Below are 16,765 nucleotides of genomic sequence, written 5' to 3'. Positions count from 1 at the left end.
AGCTGTTAATAATAATCTCACTCTGTTTTCATGTTTAAAAGTGACAAACCAAACACCAGAGGATTCTGTTTTCCAGATAGATAGTACTTCCTTAGCCCGGACACCAGGGTTTGAAACTGACTGAATGATATCAAAGATGGTTTCCCTGTCAAAGTTTCTCACAACAGACTTTACACGTTCCGTCAAAGCGGCCTTCCTCTTGACCAGGAACTTGGAGGGTACGGCAGGTAAAACTGTAGCAGCACTGTAATGTGTAGGTAAGGGGGAGGGGGAAGTCCCAAACGTCACTCAAACACAAAGTGTAGATCTGGAAAATGAAACATACAATGATCAATTTCACCATAATGATACACCGAGAGTATCTTTTCACAGATGCATACAAATCATCGCAAGTCAAAAGGCCGAGAAGCAATGCGGATGGTCGGCTTGCGCCGGCAAAATACCTGTAAATTCACAGCATCTCATTAAGGGGCTGGATATTTACATTCCCTCTTTCAAAATATTCAACTCCAAAATTACACGCACGAATACAGGCAATTTCGGACCACGGACGAGTGCCACGGCCAAACTGTTTATGTTTGTGGAGAGTGTGAAGGCAACAAAATGTGTAAATAACCTTATTTGTCTCTTTGAATAAACGGGGCGACGTAGGAAAAACGTCCTGCAGCTAGGGCCATGAGCCGGTGAATCGGCGCTTATTGAACGAGGAGGAGGAGGGACACAGCAATTGAAAGAGTTTGTGCTGTTTCGACTTTGAGAAAGTCGCGCCCAGACAAGCGTGAAGAAAAAAACAAAACACTGCAACTGACCGCATGGACTAAATCTACGAAACTTAAATACATTTTAAGTAACAAAACAATGTTGGGGTAGATGAATTTTGGTCACAAATGTTGTTTTAATTAAGAAACAGAATGAAAGTTAAAGGAATTTTGAAATTTCAATGTACACTGACCCGGCAGAAACGCGCCGACGCTTCTGGTACTTCCTTACCACTTGAAAACACGTTCTAGGGGTTATCTGGCGCTTAAGACGTGCGTTATCGAAGGGACAGAATGTGGTTGTGAGGGTGTGATTGTCTACGACGTAATATCCGGCGTGCGACATAATGGCCGACGTCACTGGATATGGGAACAGAAAACAACTGCAAGTGGAAAATAAATCACTTTGGGGTACTTCCCGGGGCTTGGTTTGGACGGAGTACAATGTGGTTGAGTGGATGGGTCCATTGCTACAGTTTGGCAGTGGTTGCATTGTGCCTCCAGTGAAACGGACGCGCGAAAAGGGAGGGGACGGCGCAAAGTGAGGTAAAAAAGGGAAATGAAATGTGAAAAACAGGGCTAAGTTAAGGGTTCTAATTTTTAATTTGTATTATGAGTGGTGTGCCATTCCCGGAGGTATTGCAATACCGGGCCAACCCGTGATGAGGCAGAGCAAGCTCCGGTACACCTCATCCCGTTGTAAAAATCAGTTCAATATCGATGTCTCCAATAGGAGACGTATCAGATATTAAGCTGATAAGAACAGATACTTTTTTCCGTTTGCATAAGATTTATTTACAAATATAGCAATTATATAATTAAATAATATATTGCAAAAATTCATATACACGTACAAATATTATGTATATTCATATACATACACAAGGAATGCTGGATAAAAAAAATGAATTTAAGATGATTATTAGCATTGATAGAACAGAAGAAGGAGGATGAAAGCTAATATTTAGAAAAAGAAGATTTTGAAAGTCTAAAGAAGTCGACCCGAATACGTGTTTTAAGGAGGGACATAAAACGCAAGACGATATCGTTTCCATTTAACTGTTTGTGCTCAAGCTTGTTTAAATTGCTAATGGTCCAAATAGAATATTTAGCCAAAGATAATATATACACACAAACAGGATAATTTTGTTGACTCGGAAGTTTTTGAAAAAACCCAAATCTAATGATTTCATGACATCCTTTAACTAAATCTGATGATAAATACTGTAACCATGGAAAAACTATATTCCACAACAGAGCAGGGACAGTGGATAAAAAGATGATCTGAAGTTTCAACTCCAGATCAACAAAGGACACAGTTTGGAGAAAACAGACATGCGTCTAGTATAAAGAGTATAACCTAAAGGGAGAGAATCATAGACGAGACGGTAATTAACGGATTTTGGTAAAGGATCGACAAACTAAAGATGTAAATTCTGCCAAACAAGTCTAATACTAATTTGTGGATATAAACGTTCAAATTTATTTTCAGTAATATTTTGTAGCAAGCACTCATAAAAGCTTTTAGAAGTAAAGTTCAAAATGGCATTCTTAGGAATCAAAACGGAGTTTTCAAATAATTTAACAGCCTGAATACATTGTTGATAGTACATTGGAACCGTCTCGGAGTGAGGGATACAAAGTGAAAAACAAGAAGGACAGTACTGACGTAAGGATAACACTATCCAATATTTTGCAAAGAAGGTCCATTTTGCTGAACTACATTCTCGATATCTCCAGGGTATACGTTCCAATAAGTCTCCACTATACCCATACCCATCTACGGCTTTGCCCGATAAATTTATTACCACCTTTTGCTGGCTCCGCCTTCTCACAGTAGCCAATCAGCCAGGCCGCCGTTATAACCAAGCTTGCCAGTGTCAACAAAGGTAGCGGTCGCAACTACGAAGGTTGGCTCGCAGTGCGTCCCAGATTTTAGGGAATTCATACAAACAAATTGACAGGTCCGAAACTTTAAAACAACATATGCAAGAACTCCTTCTACCTCTTCCAGAGAACTTCTGCATGGTTTCTGTTGCCAAGTATAATCGGTTGGATAATTCAAAAAACGAAAGTGAGTTGTGATTGGTTCGCTCAACTTCCCAGCGTAGACACCTGACTGGATCAAAAAGACAGTCAAGGGAGGTAATAAATTTATCTGGCAGAGCCGTAGATGCGTCCAGGGTATAGTGGAGACTTATCGGAACGTACACCCTGGAGATATCGAGGATGGCTGAACTACCATCTAATAAGTTTTGAACATGTTTCAGTTGAAAAGATTGCAATTTTTGATCTGATGTCAATAACACCAAGCCCTCCCTCAAAGATGTGTTTACACAAAACAAAGCGCCTAATAGGTTCAGCTTTGGACTGCCAAATAAACCGAAATGTCTCCCTCTGAAAGAGATCCAGATAATGCTTTGAAACTGGTGCTACTGCTCCGCGGTACCAGTTTGGATAACCCCAAAACATTGCACAATACAGTTTTGTCAAATGTAGATAAGGAACGTCTTTTACAACAATTTAGAACTGTACGAAATTTAGTAAGCAAAGAATGAAATTGATCATCTTCACTGACCCCACTGCCTGACAATTCCTGCAATTTTAGACTGGTCAATCCATGAAATGCCTAAAGGATGATCGAACCTGTTTTTCCATTTTCCAATAAAAATTCCCTTTGCCTTAGACTTTTTAAATTTTGACCCAGATGCTTTTCCAAAATCAGAATAAAATTCTAAAAGTTTCTCAACCGAAGCATCTGAAGTACAAAACCCAAGACCATCGTCATCAGCATAAGCAGATATTTTTGCTGAATCATCAGTTCCCGGAAGTTGTACACCATTAATAGTTTGACTTTGCCGAACTTAATGTAAGAGAGGCTCCAGCGATAAGACATACAAGACTGGCGACAAACCACATTCTTGCCTGACTGACATCGTTACCGGAAAGGGCCGAGAAATGTGCTGATTAACAATTACACAGCTGGAAATGTCAGTATATAATATTTTGACCCACTTTTTGAAATTTGGACCAAAGCCCAAACCGTCCAATACTTTAAATAAATACTCATGGGAGACCCTATCAAAGGCCTTTTCTTGGTCTAAACTGATTAAAGCGCATGGAATATTTTTCTAGTCCACATAATCATGCACATTACGAATCAAATGACAATTATCTTGAATGGACCGACCTGGAATAGCGCAAGACTGGTCAAGATGAACTATCACCAATAACTTGACCCAAACGAGTGCATAACGTTTTTGAAATCAATTTTGTATCCACATTTAACAAAGAAATCGGTGCCATTTTTTTACATTTTCTGAATTATTTACATACTTACACAGCAAAGTAATGTAAGACGTTTTAGAAGACTCGGGTAATGGACCCTCTGAAAAACACGACGTAGTAAGACATCACCAAGCAAATCAAAGTTAAACAAGTAGAACTCCTTGGTAAGACCATCTGGACCTGGAGATTTATTATTCTCCATATCCTTAAGAGTTTTTAGAATTTCATATTTTATTATCTCACCTTCTAGTAAGGCCGAATTAAGTTGTGGAAGGCCATCAAGAAATTCCGCACATTTTTCATCATCAATGGGTTCTGCAGCCAAAAAGGTCAGAATAGAAATCCACAAAAACACCCATGATGTCTTGAGAGCATTTTTAAAGAGTGCCTGAAGGGTCTAAAATGGAAGTAATTGATTTCTTTTTACCTCTCCTGGCCTCCTTACGCCGAAAATTACTAGAAGGTGGTTTTTCACCATTTTCAATATATCTAGCCTTAGATCTAATTACGTGACCATTAAATTTCCAAATTTCTAAATCATTTAATTTGCTTTTTGATTTCTCGAATTTGATCAGTATAAAGTCCAGGATGGCAAGATTCTGCTTGACATAGTTGGCGATATTTAATTTCCAAATCTTTACGGAGGGACAGGCGATCAGATTTATTGATTATTTGGAACAAATTTATAAATTCTTTAATTTGGAATGAAGGTATATGTTTTTTACAAATCCCCGGAAAATATATTTGAAAGATTCATTAAAAATACTGTGGTTACACTTCCAATAAGAAGGGCCAAAGTCTATGCCATCAAAATCATTAATTCTTACCAACACGTAGTCATGGCCAGAAAATGAGCAGGGAGGCACTGTCGTAGTGTCGACAGCGGACAGAAGGGAGGATGATACGTAAAAGCAATCAAGTCAGGACCCAACACCACAGGCATTACGCCAAGACACCGCCACCGAACCTGGAAAAGAAGAACGAAAAATGTCAGACAGAGAATAATAAGACACCCACTGATTGATTATACTACTACCCGTCTGATCACTTGATGCCCCACCAATTTTATCTAACTTAGTGTTTACAACGCAATTAAAGTCACCACCTAGCACAACTATTTTGTTGGTGACTAAATATTTAGACAGGGTATCTTTTTTCAAACCTCTGTCTGCAGCGACATTTGGTGCATATATATTGATCAAACGAATTTTCTTACCATGTATGGTCAAGTCCAGTGCTCTGTACCTTCCTTCCACATCTAAATGAAAGTGATCAACAATGAAAGCAACACAATGATTGATTATTATTCACACACCTTTACTTCTGTGAGATCTAAATGCCACAAAACCCTTCCCATTAAATTTTGATTCATAAGCTTTTGCAATTTTACAAATGTACATGAGTCTCTTGATGAAAGAGGATATCAATGCTTGAGTTAACCGTTTTAGATAAAAAATTAATTTTATTCGGATTATCCAGCAATCCGTTGCAATTTATGATTATTATATTATACACGTTTGTTGTGATAAATATGCAGATGAAGTATTCATATACATATTTTTACAGCAAAAGGAAAATTTTTTAAACATAAATAGAACCCCGTCATTTGAGGATATATATATATATCTTATTTAGTCCGCTGTTCTTTCTCATAGTCAAGGGGTGTTGCATTAGTCGGTATTTTGGGGAATCTATCCTCACTGAGTTCCACCACCTGGGTCAAACTGCGTCAGAGTACAATGTGCCCTCTACAGTCCCTCGCGTCTGAACTCTTGGGGTCTGAGGACTCTGACTGCCAGCTCTCCTATGTTAACCCTGACCCTTATGCCTACTTTGAGACCTACTCTTCCTCTTAGTAGCTGTCTCTGTAGGAGTAGTAAATGAAGAGTCGTCACTAGTATCCATCAAGTCATGGACTTCCAACAAACACTGAGATTCTTGGCCTGATAAGTTAGCAGCTATTTCTGCAATTACATCATCACCAGCCTTAGATGTACTAGGCACTGGGTTATCAGCCCTGTCTGCCACATCACCTACTACTTCCACCTCCTTTTCCCCCGTCTCCAGCTTTCGAAGCTACTGTTCTATCCACAGATTCAATCTTATCTGACCAAATGTCATTTAACTCCCTCTCTTCCTCTTCCTGAATCTCCTCATTCCCCTCCATTTCTGAATCCTTTTCACCGTGAGTGTCTCTCTTTTTCTGTCTCTCCATTTCTTTCATATTCCTCTGTACCACTTTATTTAAGAACTCACTAGGTTGAGCCACACATGCACTCCTCATGTGACCCTTAAACCCACACCTCCGACACATTGGGGATCTCCCAATTATGGCCAAAAGCATCGTCATGCCATCACCAAGACGAACAATATGGGGTACCTCATCTATCCCCCCTACCTGTAGAATAATCTTTACCGTTCTGACTCCTGTTCTGATGACAGACTTATCCGGCATAACAATGGTATCTCTTCTAATATTCACACTCTCTCCATACTCCCTCAAAACAGGCTGATGAAAGAATCTTTTACATCATTATGCAACCAATGCACCTTGATCTCAAGTACCCACTTTTGGTAAGATGTAATTGAGATCTCTTGATCTTTGGGACCAATGTAACCGGCTTGAATCAAAAGACGAGCGCGTCTCTTATCTCTGAAGGTGACATAAAACACACCACTCTCGTTGGTGTTCCAAATTGAAAGTATATCCTTCCCAGAAATTTTCTCAAAACTGTCACAGATGGATTTAAAACTAGAATGCCATTGGAAAAGGTCTCACCATAGACTCAGCCTTGATTGTACAAGCGAAGCTGGACTCGTCCCTGAACATCCTGTTGACAGGAAACATCACAGGGGCAGCTGCCAAAGCCATGATGGGGGTGACCACTTAAGATCTTCTGGTACTACTATACACCCGTAGATCTGGATAAAGAGAATCAAGCGTCAGTAAAATCCACGAAGAAGAGAGAAGAAAAAGCAATAGTCACCTTCACAAAATCCGATGTGCAGCTTGAGATCCAATGCACAGAACAAACAAAATGATAAAATGTAATGCATGAAAGTGAATTTTACACACGCGGACAGCACGGTCGCTGCAGGGCGGCCTAAAATTATATCTCAAAGAAAGAGTTTGCCCTGCAGGGTTAACAACTAAAGAAGAAAAATGCCAAATCCGGCTGCATGCACAATAAATATTAACACTTTATACATCAAATAATGATAAAACTGAATCAAGCGGGCGTAAATGAAGCAAACCTAAAAGAATGAAGAGAACGTAAATGAAGCATCCACTTATACATATATACACAAAACTATAAACAATTCTGCAAACCAACAATAATTACTATTTGAATAAACTATTAATCACAAACATGACATATATATATACATAATCATGGACACACGCATGCCATGGACATCATTTGTACACATAATGCACGAACAACATCAATATATACATATATAAATATGCATGTATACGGGCAGAGAAAGCAAAAAAAAAAAAAAAAAATTAGCCATTCTGGCATCATGCTGCACATATCTTGTTATATGCATAAAAAACCATACTAACTGGCTACATGCACAAACAATATATTAAAATATACATAGTTATACAAGAAAGTGCCTGTACATACATTAAATGTATAAAGTTAAATAATTAATTCTAAAGAATGATCAGCATTGATTTTAGAAAATATAGAAGAAGAAAGCCAATACAAGAGAGATAGTGAAAAGCGATAAAAGTCAACCTTGACTTGACCTTGCCCTAAGGAAACACAGAAAACGCAACATAATATCATTTCCATTAAATTTTGTGTGCTCAAATTTATTTGAATTTCGAACAAGCCAAAATTGTATACTTTGCCAATGTTAAAAGGTAAATGCACAATGATTTTAGATAAGAATTTGGAATTTTGGGAACCAAATTAAACCGAATGACCTCGTTAGATCTTTTTAATAAACCGAAAGATAATTGATCTAACCACTGGAAAACGATATCCCACAAAACATCCACACACGAGCAATGGCTGAAAAGATGGTCAGAAGTTTCTATTGCTATACGACAGAGTGGACAGGTAGGAGTGACAGACATTCCCCGAGTATAGAGAGTATAGCCAAGGGGAGAGAATCAAAGATGAGACGACAGTTGACCGATTTCGAAAGTGGATCCACGAAAGAATTATGTAAATTAAGCCAAACCTACCGAAAAAGAATACGTGGATACAACGTTTCAACTTTATTTTCTACAACAGTTTGTAATAAACAAGCATAGAACTGTTTTGAAGTAATCCAAAACATATCTATCAGATAATTTGAATTAACAGCTTCAAACTGTCTTACAGCCAATAAATACGTCTGATAGAATTGCGGCATCGTCTCAGAATGTGGAAATAATAATGAAGCAAAAGTAGAACAATAGTGGCGCAAAGACATTCCTAACCAATATTTTGCAAAAAATGTCCACTTAGCTGAAGAATTATGTAAAAGATTTTGAATGTGCCTTAAATAAAAAGAATATAATTTCGAGTAGATGTGTACTACACCCAAACCCCATCTAAACTAGATTTATGGCACACAGACCTCCGAATAGGTTCAGCAGTGGATTGCCAAATAAACTCTTAAAAAGGTCGATATAATATTGTTACGAGTGGTGAGATCACACAACAATTTTTAACAATAGTTTTAATGCTGGCAAAACAAGTATCACAGTGTATGGTTAAAAGTCTTACTTTGTTAAGCACATATCAGTTCCAGTAGGTTTTGTTCCATCTCCTTCCACTGAATATGATCACATAAATCCAAATAATTGTCATAAACTATGCCGACATGGCACTCTCAACTTTACAAAATGAAGACAGCCGACCTGGCCAACCTCTTCACTCCAGACCTGGGAACTGATCACCTCACTTTGTGTTACCCTGCTTAACCAAGTCAACCCAAGCTGTAGTTACATAATCCTATTGTATTTTCCTTACCCCAGCTTACTTACATACAATGGAAAGTGGTCAGTGGTAAGCAGAGCTTCTTAGCTTCATGGTGAACAGGTAGTTAAAGTATTTTAGATTAACTTCAGATTTTATAAACATATTTACAGATATATGTATAGTATAACATATAAGCTATTCTCACTACATACTCATAACATTCCCCCTCTTGAAAAAGAAGTTTTGCATGTTGAAAAACTTCAGTGTAAAACTATATACAATATTTGTCACTTGAGCTTAGGTCTACAGTTCATACAATCCAGGTAGTTAATGACCCAAGCTACATTGCTCGCGAGAGACCATAAGCCAATATATTGTCCTTTCCCTTGATATGACGAATGTCAAGGTCGAAATCTTCCAGCTGTAAGCTCCAACGCATTAATCCTGGTTTTTGGTCCTGAGTTTTTTCACAAACACAAATGGATTATGGTCCGTGTACACTAGAATTGGCGTCACAGTTGTGCTCAGATACACTTCGAAATGCTGAAGAGCTAGTATCAGTGCCAGTGCCTCCTTCTCTATTGTAGAGTAGTGTCTTTGATGACTGTCAAATTTCTTGCTGAAGTGGCAGATATAATGATCTATCCCTAAAGTGTCATCTTGCTGTAACACCGCTCCTGCTCCTATGTCACATGCATCAACATAGAGCTTGAAGGGTTTGCTGAAGTCAGGCACAACTAGCACTGGTGCATTAGTCAAAATAGCTTTGATCTTCTCAAATGCCTGTTGTTGATCTTCTTGTCAGATGAATTTGCAGTCTTTCTTCAGTAGATTGGTCAATGGTGCTGCTACTTGGGAAAAGTTCTGGCAAAAACGGCGATAATGTCCCGCCATCCCCAAGAATCTCATCGATTCCTTCCTATTTGTAGGTTCTGGAAACATGATCACAGCTTGTATTTTGGCCTGGACTGGTTTGACTTTACCTTGTCCCACAACATGACCTAGATAGGTTACTGTAGCTTTCACAAATTCACTCTTGGTCAAGTTGATAGTGAGTTTGGCTTGTGTTAGTGAGTCAAACAACATTCGAGTTGTCTTCATCTGACCATCCCACTCGTCAGTAGCCACAATGACGTCATCAATGTATGCATCACACTGGTCAATTCTGCCTGTAATGGAGTTGATAAGTCTTTGGAAGGTAGCAGGGGCATTTTTTAATCCAAAAGGCATCACATTGTATTGATATAAACCTTCTGGGGTAACCAATGCTGATACTTGTTTTGCCCTATCTGTTTTCGGGATCTGCCAGTATCCCTTCAATAAATCAAATTTGCTCACATACTTAGCTTTGCCTATCCTATCAATACAATCATCAATCCTAGGCATTGGATAGGAATCAGATTTGGAGAGAGCATTAACTCGTTTGTAGTTATTACATAGCCGAACACCACCTCCAGCTTTAGGTACAAGGATACATGGTGAACTCCAAGCACTATTGCTGGGTTCAATGATGTTATTGTCCAGCATGTACTGTATCTCTGTTCTAAGCTGAGCTAATTTGATTGGATTCATGCGATAGGCATGCTGCTTGACAGGCACTGCCTTCCCTACATCTATGTCATGATAGATACAGTCTGTCCTAGAGGGTACATCTGGAAATAAATGTGAGTACTCATGAATTAATGCCATATGAATCATCAGTGTCCGGTAAAGAAAGCCCTATATGACTTTTGAATTTTTCCGTATATAACAGAGAGTAAAGGCTCCAGTGCTAATACATACAGAGATGGGGACAAGCCATTATTGCCCTGCCGTACAGACCTCGTTACAGGAAATGGTTTGGAAATGTGTTGGTTAATTATAAGCGCACTAGATATGTCCTGATACAAAATTTTTACCCATTTTTTAAACTTTTAACCAAAGCCAAAAGCGTCCAACACTTTAAACAAAAACTGATGAGAGACCCGATCAAAAGCTTTCTCTTGGTCTAAACTGATAAAAGCACAAGGTAGATCTTTTTGATCCACATTGCGTAGTAAATGACAGTTATCTTGAATAGATCGGCCAGGAACAGCACAAGTTTGATCTAAGTGCACGATACAGCCTATAACATTGCCTAAACGTGTGCACAAGTGTTTAGAAATAATTTTGACATCAACATTTAATAGAGATGGGAACGTTGTCAGCATTATTAATGTCTTTACACAAAAGAGAAATATAAGACGTTTTAGATGGCTCAGGCAAAGAAGACTCCTAACACGGAGAAGTATATCACCAAGAACATCAAAATTATATACATAAAATTCCTTAGTAAGCCCGTCTGGACCTGGAGACTTATTATTCTCCATATGAAGGAAGCGCCGGTAAATCAGCAAGGAACTGATTACAACTTTTCTCATCAATGGGCTCATAGCCAAAGAGTTCGCTATAAAAATCAACCATGATTTCACGAGAGGTAGATACTTTTTTGCCAGACGAGTCTTAAATTGAAGAAATAGTTTTCTTTTTACCTCTCTGTGCTTCCTTGCGTAAGAAATAACTTGAAGGTCTTTCAACATTTTCAAGATCCTTAGAACGAACTAAACGACCTTTACCTTCCATTTCCAAATCAGTGAGTTGTTTTTTTACAGCTGCAATGGTGACGTCACAATAAAGCCCAGGACGTAGAGATTCAGCCTGACACAATTTTTTGTATTGTTTAATTAAACCATTATGAAGAGATGCCCTTTGTGACTTACGTACTTGCGCAAATAGTTTAACAAATGACCGAATTTCTAACTTAAAGGCATCCCACCAATCTAAAGTCATAGAATTTAGGGAGAGGACATTATTTAAACAGAACCCATGAAATAAAACCTTAAATGAATTATCTAATAAAGAATTATTAAACTTAATATATCCCGGACAAAACTTATGCCAGCAAAATCCCTTAGCTTAAATGACACATAATAATGGTCAGAAAAAGAACAAGGCGATATATCAGCAGACATAAGTGTATAGCGGAGAGCAGAGGAAATATAGAACCGATCCAGACGAGATCCAACGCCGGCTGAGTTACGCCAGGAAACCGCCACAGAATCAGGAAATTTAGAACGACAGACATCAAAAACAGAAAAATCAGAAACCCACTGCTTAAGAATATGTGACCCTGCTTGCACTAAACTTCTTCCCCCAATTTTATCTAACTGTAAATTCATTACACAATTAAAATCCCCTCCTAAAATTACCAATTTACTAGTGACTAAGTATTTGGTGAGAGCTCTGAAAAAATCAACCCTATCGGCATCTATATTAGGAGCATAAACATTTATAAAACGGACACTATGTCCATCAATAGCCAAATCCACAACGAGCAAGCTGCCTTCCATATCAAAGTAAAAATAATCAACAACATAATTAACCTTAGATGACACTATAAAACCCACCCCGCGACTAAAATTACTTCCAAGACTCCAAAAAGCAATCCCCTGAAATCTTGACTCACATTCTTTTGCTAATATTAGGTTATAAATGTGGGTTTCTTGACGAAATAGAAAATCAATGCTATCATTAACAAAAGAATCAGCCAGAAAATTGGACTTAGCAGGATTGTGTATAAGACCATTGCAGTTAATTGACTCAAAATTGTACATGATATTCAATAAACAAGAAGCGCACGTAAAATATATACAAATTAAATACACCTTGGAACCCAGAATTATTTATCATAACAAACACTTCACTTAGACCATAAGCATGGCAACAAATATTCCATAATTTAAACCACAAACACAGCAACACGTAACATCATATTTCCGGCCAAAATATATCTGAAAAACGTCACGTAGACGTAAAACAAATTATTTACGCAAATGAGGTATACCAATATATTATACACACTAAAAGTGATAAAAAAAGATATTACCCACAATCCACTAGCCAGACAAAATGAAGTGGCATGCCCTGATCTCGGCAAGCTGATAACACAAAACAAGAACATCAACATACATATAAACTCCCTACCTAGGGAGAGCCTGGCGAACAAGTTAATAATCAGTATTCTATCTCGTTTAGTGGTGGGAGTAGCAAACTCGTTATCAGATAGCACCATCATCAAAATAAATAATGGAGGATCAAGTTTTCCTTCGAATACTCTCTCAGCCCTACGAGATCCCACTGGGGACCGTACCACTGTAGCTGCATCAGCTACCCCTAACGGAATAGCAGAACACCTGGTTTTTCCCTGATGAGGACCCCCGGGAGCTTGATCGGCGACGGTTCTTACTTTTCACAGTATGATAATCCTGTGAATCTATGTCATCAAAAAGGGAATCTGTATCTTGAGAATCCAAATATTCTTGCACTTCCAATGGGGACACTGAAGCAACTGATGCATAAGATTTTGTCATATCCCTACTCTCACTCTGATCCGTATTCTCCTCCTGATTTATGCTCTCACCCTCAATACCCTCTGTTTCTCACTATCAGTCTCCTTAGTATCTCTCTCCTGAATATCTCCCTCCCCATCATGAATAGACTGATCATCCTCAACAATATCAGGGATCACAGTACGTGGGTCCCTTGTATCCACGCCACTATTGTCAACGGCAACAGTATTATCCACAAGTTTTTGTCTGTTAGTGTACTTTTTAGGGCACTCAGGCCTCGTAAGTCCCAGACTGAAGCAATTTAGACAATCAGGAAGCCTATCTGGTCCTGTGATCAGCATGGACATCCTGTCACAGAGTCTCACAATGTTGTCAGTCCTTCCAGTCTCCAACTGTATCTGGATAATTCTCACTCCAGTCTGCATCGGCATACCACCAACAATCTCTGTTTCAGCTGCGACTGATAGCACCTTCCCGTATCGGGAAATCCAGTTGACTTACATGGAGAGTAGCCATAAGGCCGAGAAGCGATGCCGGTTGTCGGCTAGCGCCGACAAAATACCTCTAAACCCACAGCATCTCATTAAGGGGCTGGATAGTTACATTACCTCTTTCAAAATATTCACCTCCAAAATTACACGCACAAAAACACGCAACTTCGGACCACAGACGATTGCCACGGCCAAACTGATCATCTTTGTGGAGAAATTTGACAATTTTGTGTCAAGGCAACAAAATGTGTAAATATCCTTATTTATTTCTTTGAATAAACAGCGCAGGCGCTATAACGTTGGGGCGACATAGGAAAAGCGTCCTGCAGCTAGGGCAATGAGCCGGTGGTTCGGCGCTTAATGAACGAGGCGTGGGGACAGCAATTGGAAAAGTTTGTGCAGTCCCGACTTTGAGAAAGTCGCGCCCAGACAAGCGAAAAAAAACCCGCAGTAACTGACCGCGTGGATTAAATCCACTAAACTGAAATACATTTCACGTATCAAAACAATGTTAGGGTAGGTGAATTTAAATTAAGAAATAGAGTGAAAATTAAAGAAACTTTGAAATTTCAATGTAAATTGACCCGGGAGAAACCCGCCAAGCCTTCTGGTACTTCCTTACCACTCGAAAACACTTTCTAGAGGTTAGCTGGCGCTTAAGACGTGTGTTATCGACGGGGCAGAATGTGGTTGTGAGGGTGTGATTGTCTACGACGTAATTTCCGGCGAGCGACATCATGGCCGACGTCCTTGGATACGGGGACAGAACACAACTGCAAGTGGAAAATAAATCACTTTGGGGTACTTGCCGGGGCTTGGTTTGGACGGAGTACAATGTGGTTGAGTGGATGGGTCCATTTCTACAGTTTGGAAGTGGTTGCATGGTGCCTCCAGTGAAACGCACGCGCGAAAAGGGAGGGGACGGCGCAAAGTGAGATTACAAAAGGGAAATGAAATGTGAAAAAGAGAGTGCTAAGTTAAGGGTTCTATTATTTTAATTGTATTATGAGTGGTGGGCCATTCCCGGAGGTACTGCAATACCGGGCCAACCCGTGATGAGGGCGGAGCAAGCTCCGTGGCACCTCATCCCGTTGCAAAAATCCGTTTATTATCGATGTCTCCAATAGGAGACGTATCAGATATTAAGCTGATAAGAACAGATACTTTTTCTATTTTATAAAATTTATTGCCTAAAGATGATTTTTGCACAGTCGCGGACAGCGCTTTCACTACAGGCTCGCCTAAAAGTATCACATTGTTTGGACCCTGCAGTGCTAACAAAGAGACTGACTAGTAGAAGAAAGAGAAGTCATGTAAAACCAAACAACCAGATAAAAGTGGGTACACCAATATATGTATACAAAGGCAGAAGTAAACGGATTCAAACGCCGACTGCCTTACACCGGCTACTATTAAAATGAATGACAGACAGGGAAGATGGGAACAAGGATCTAGAAATGTACAATGATCATGGCAAAAAGTAACAATGAGAAGAAATGCAATAAGACAACTTACACATGAAACAGTAATCGAATTTGGAAATCAACTGAACAAAAACAAAGAAGAAGATAGCCAATAATCAGAGAAAACAGATGGAGAAAAACGAAAAAAGTCGACCCTGTCTTAAGGGATGACAAAAACGCAACATGATATCGTTTCCAGTTAACTTTTTGTGTTCAAATTTATTCAAATTCCGTACCTGCCAAATACAATACTTTGCCAAACTCAAAAAGGCAAATACAGACAGCTTTCCGACACAAATTTGGAATTTTCGGCACCAACGTAAACCGAATGATCTCATTACCTTTTGTTAACTGACGAAAAGAAAGATGATGTAACCATTTGAAAACGATATCCCACAAAACCATGACACATGGGCAATAGATAAAAAGATGATCAGAAGTTTCTATTGCCATACGACAGAGAGGACAGACATTCCCCGGGTGTAAAGAGTATAACCTAAGGGGAGAGAATCATAGATAAGACGATAATTCACCGATTTTGACAGTGGATCCACAAAATGATGATGAAGATTATGCCAAACATACCGAAAAGGAATACGTGGATACACTCTTGCAACTTTATGTTCAAGAAGCGGTTGTAAAAGACAATGATAAAACTGTTTAGACGTAAATTGAAGGATATCCACAAGTGAGGTTGGATTACAAAATTCAAAACGTTGTACAGCCTAACAACAGTGCCGGTAGAAAAGGGGCATCGTCTCTGAATGAGGAATTAATAGTCAGAACGATAGCGATTTAAGGACATACCTAACCAATGTTTAGCAAAAAAGGTCCACTTCGCTGAAGAATCACACAATAAATTTTGAACATGCCGCAAATAAAAGGATTGTAATTTGGACTGGATCCAAACCCCCCTCCAAAAGAGGTTGATAACAAATAGCACGCCGAATAGGTTCAGCTGTGGAATTCCAAACATACCGAAAAGTCTCCCTCTGGAACAGGTCGACAAAGTGTTTTGAATAAGCTGTGACCGCCCCACGGTACCACAACTGAGGCAAAGCCATAAGGTTGCACACAGTAGTTCAACCTTAAAATTGACATGGAACGCCTATTGTTAAAATTTAAAACTGACCGAAATTTAGATAGTATAGGAAACAGTTGATCGTCAGCATTGATATTCTTGCCTGTTATAATGCCAACAGTTTTTGACTGCTCGATGCAAGAAATACCGAAAGGATGATCAGACCGACTATTCCATTTACCAACAAAAATGCCATGAGTTTTTGAAAGATTTAATTTGGAGCCAGACGCATTACCTAAAAGCGATATGCTGTCAAAAGATTAGCAATAGAAGCGTCTGTTGTGCAAAATCCCAGCCCGTCATCAGCAAAGGCAGATATTTTTGCTGAGTCATCTGTACGCGTACCAGGCAATTTAACACCATGAATACCAGCATGATTTCGGATATAATGT

The 16,765-nt window shown here is 39.1% G+C and overlaps 2 pseudogenes; both read right to left on the bottom strand.

Annotated features, from left to right (window-relative positions):
* Positions 1–1,372: 1,372 nt before the first annotated feature.
* LOC137274930 (U2 spliceosomal RNA) lies at positions 1,373–1,551 on the bottom strand (annotated as a pseudogene).
* Positions 1,552–14,836: 13,285 nt separating this feature from the next.
* LOC137274898 (U2 spliceosomal RNA) lies at positions 14,837–15,016 on the bottom strand (annotated as a pseudogene).
* Positions 15,017–16,765: the final 1,749 nt, after the last annotated feature.

This window comes from Haliotis asinina, chromosome 2 (assembly GCF_037392515.1).
Source record: "Haliotis asinina isolate JCU_RB_2024 chromosome 2, JCU_Hal_asi_v2, whole genome shotgun sequence".
Lineage (NCBI taxonomy): Eukaryota > Metazoa > Mollusca > Gastropoda > Lepetellida > Haliotidae > Haliotis > Haliotis asinina.
The sequence above is the reverse complement of the archived record's forward strand: the minus strand, read 5'-3'. Positions and strand labels throughout refer to the sequence as shown.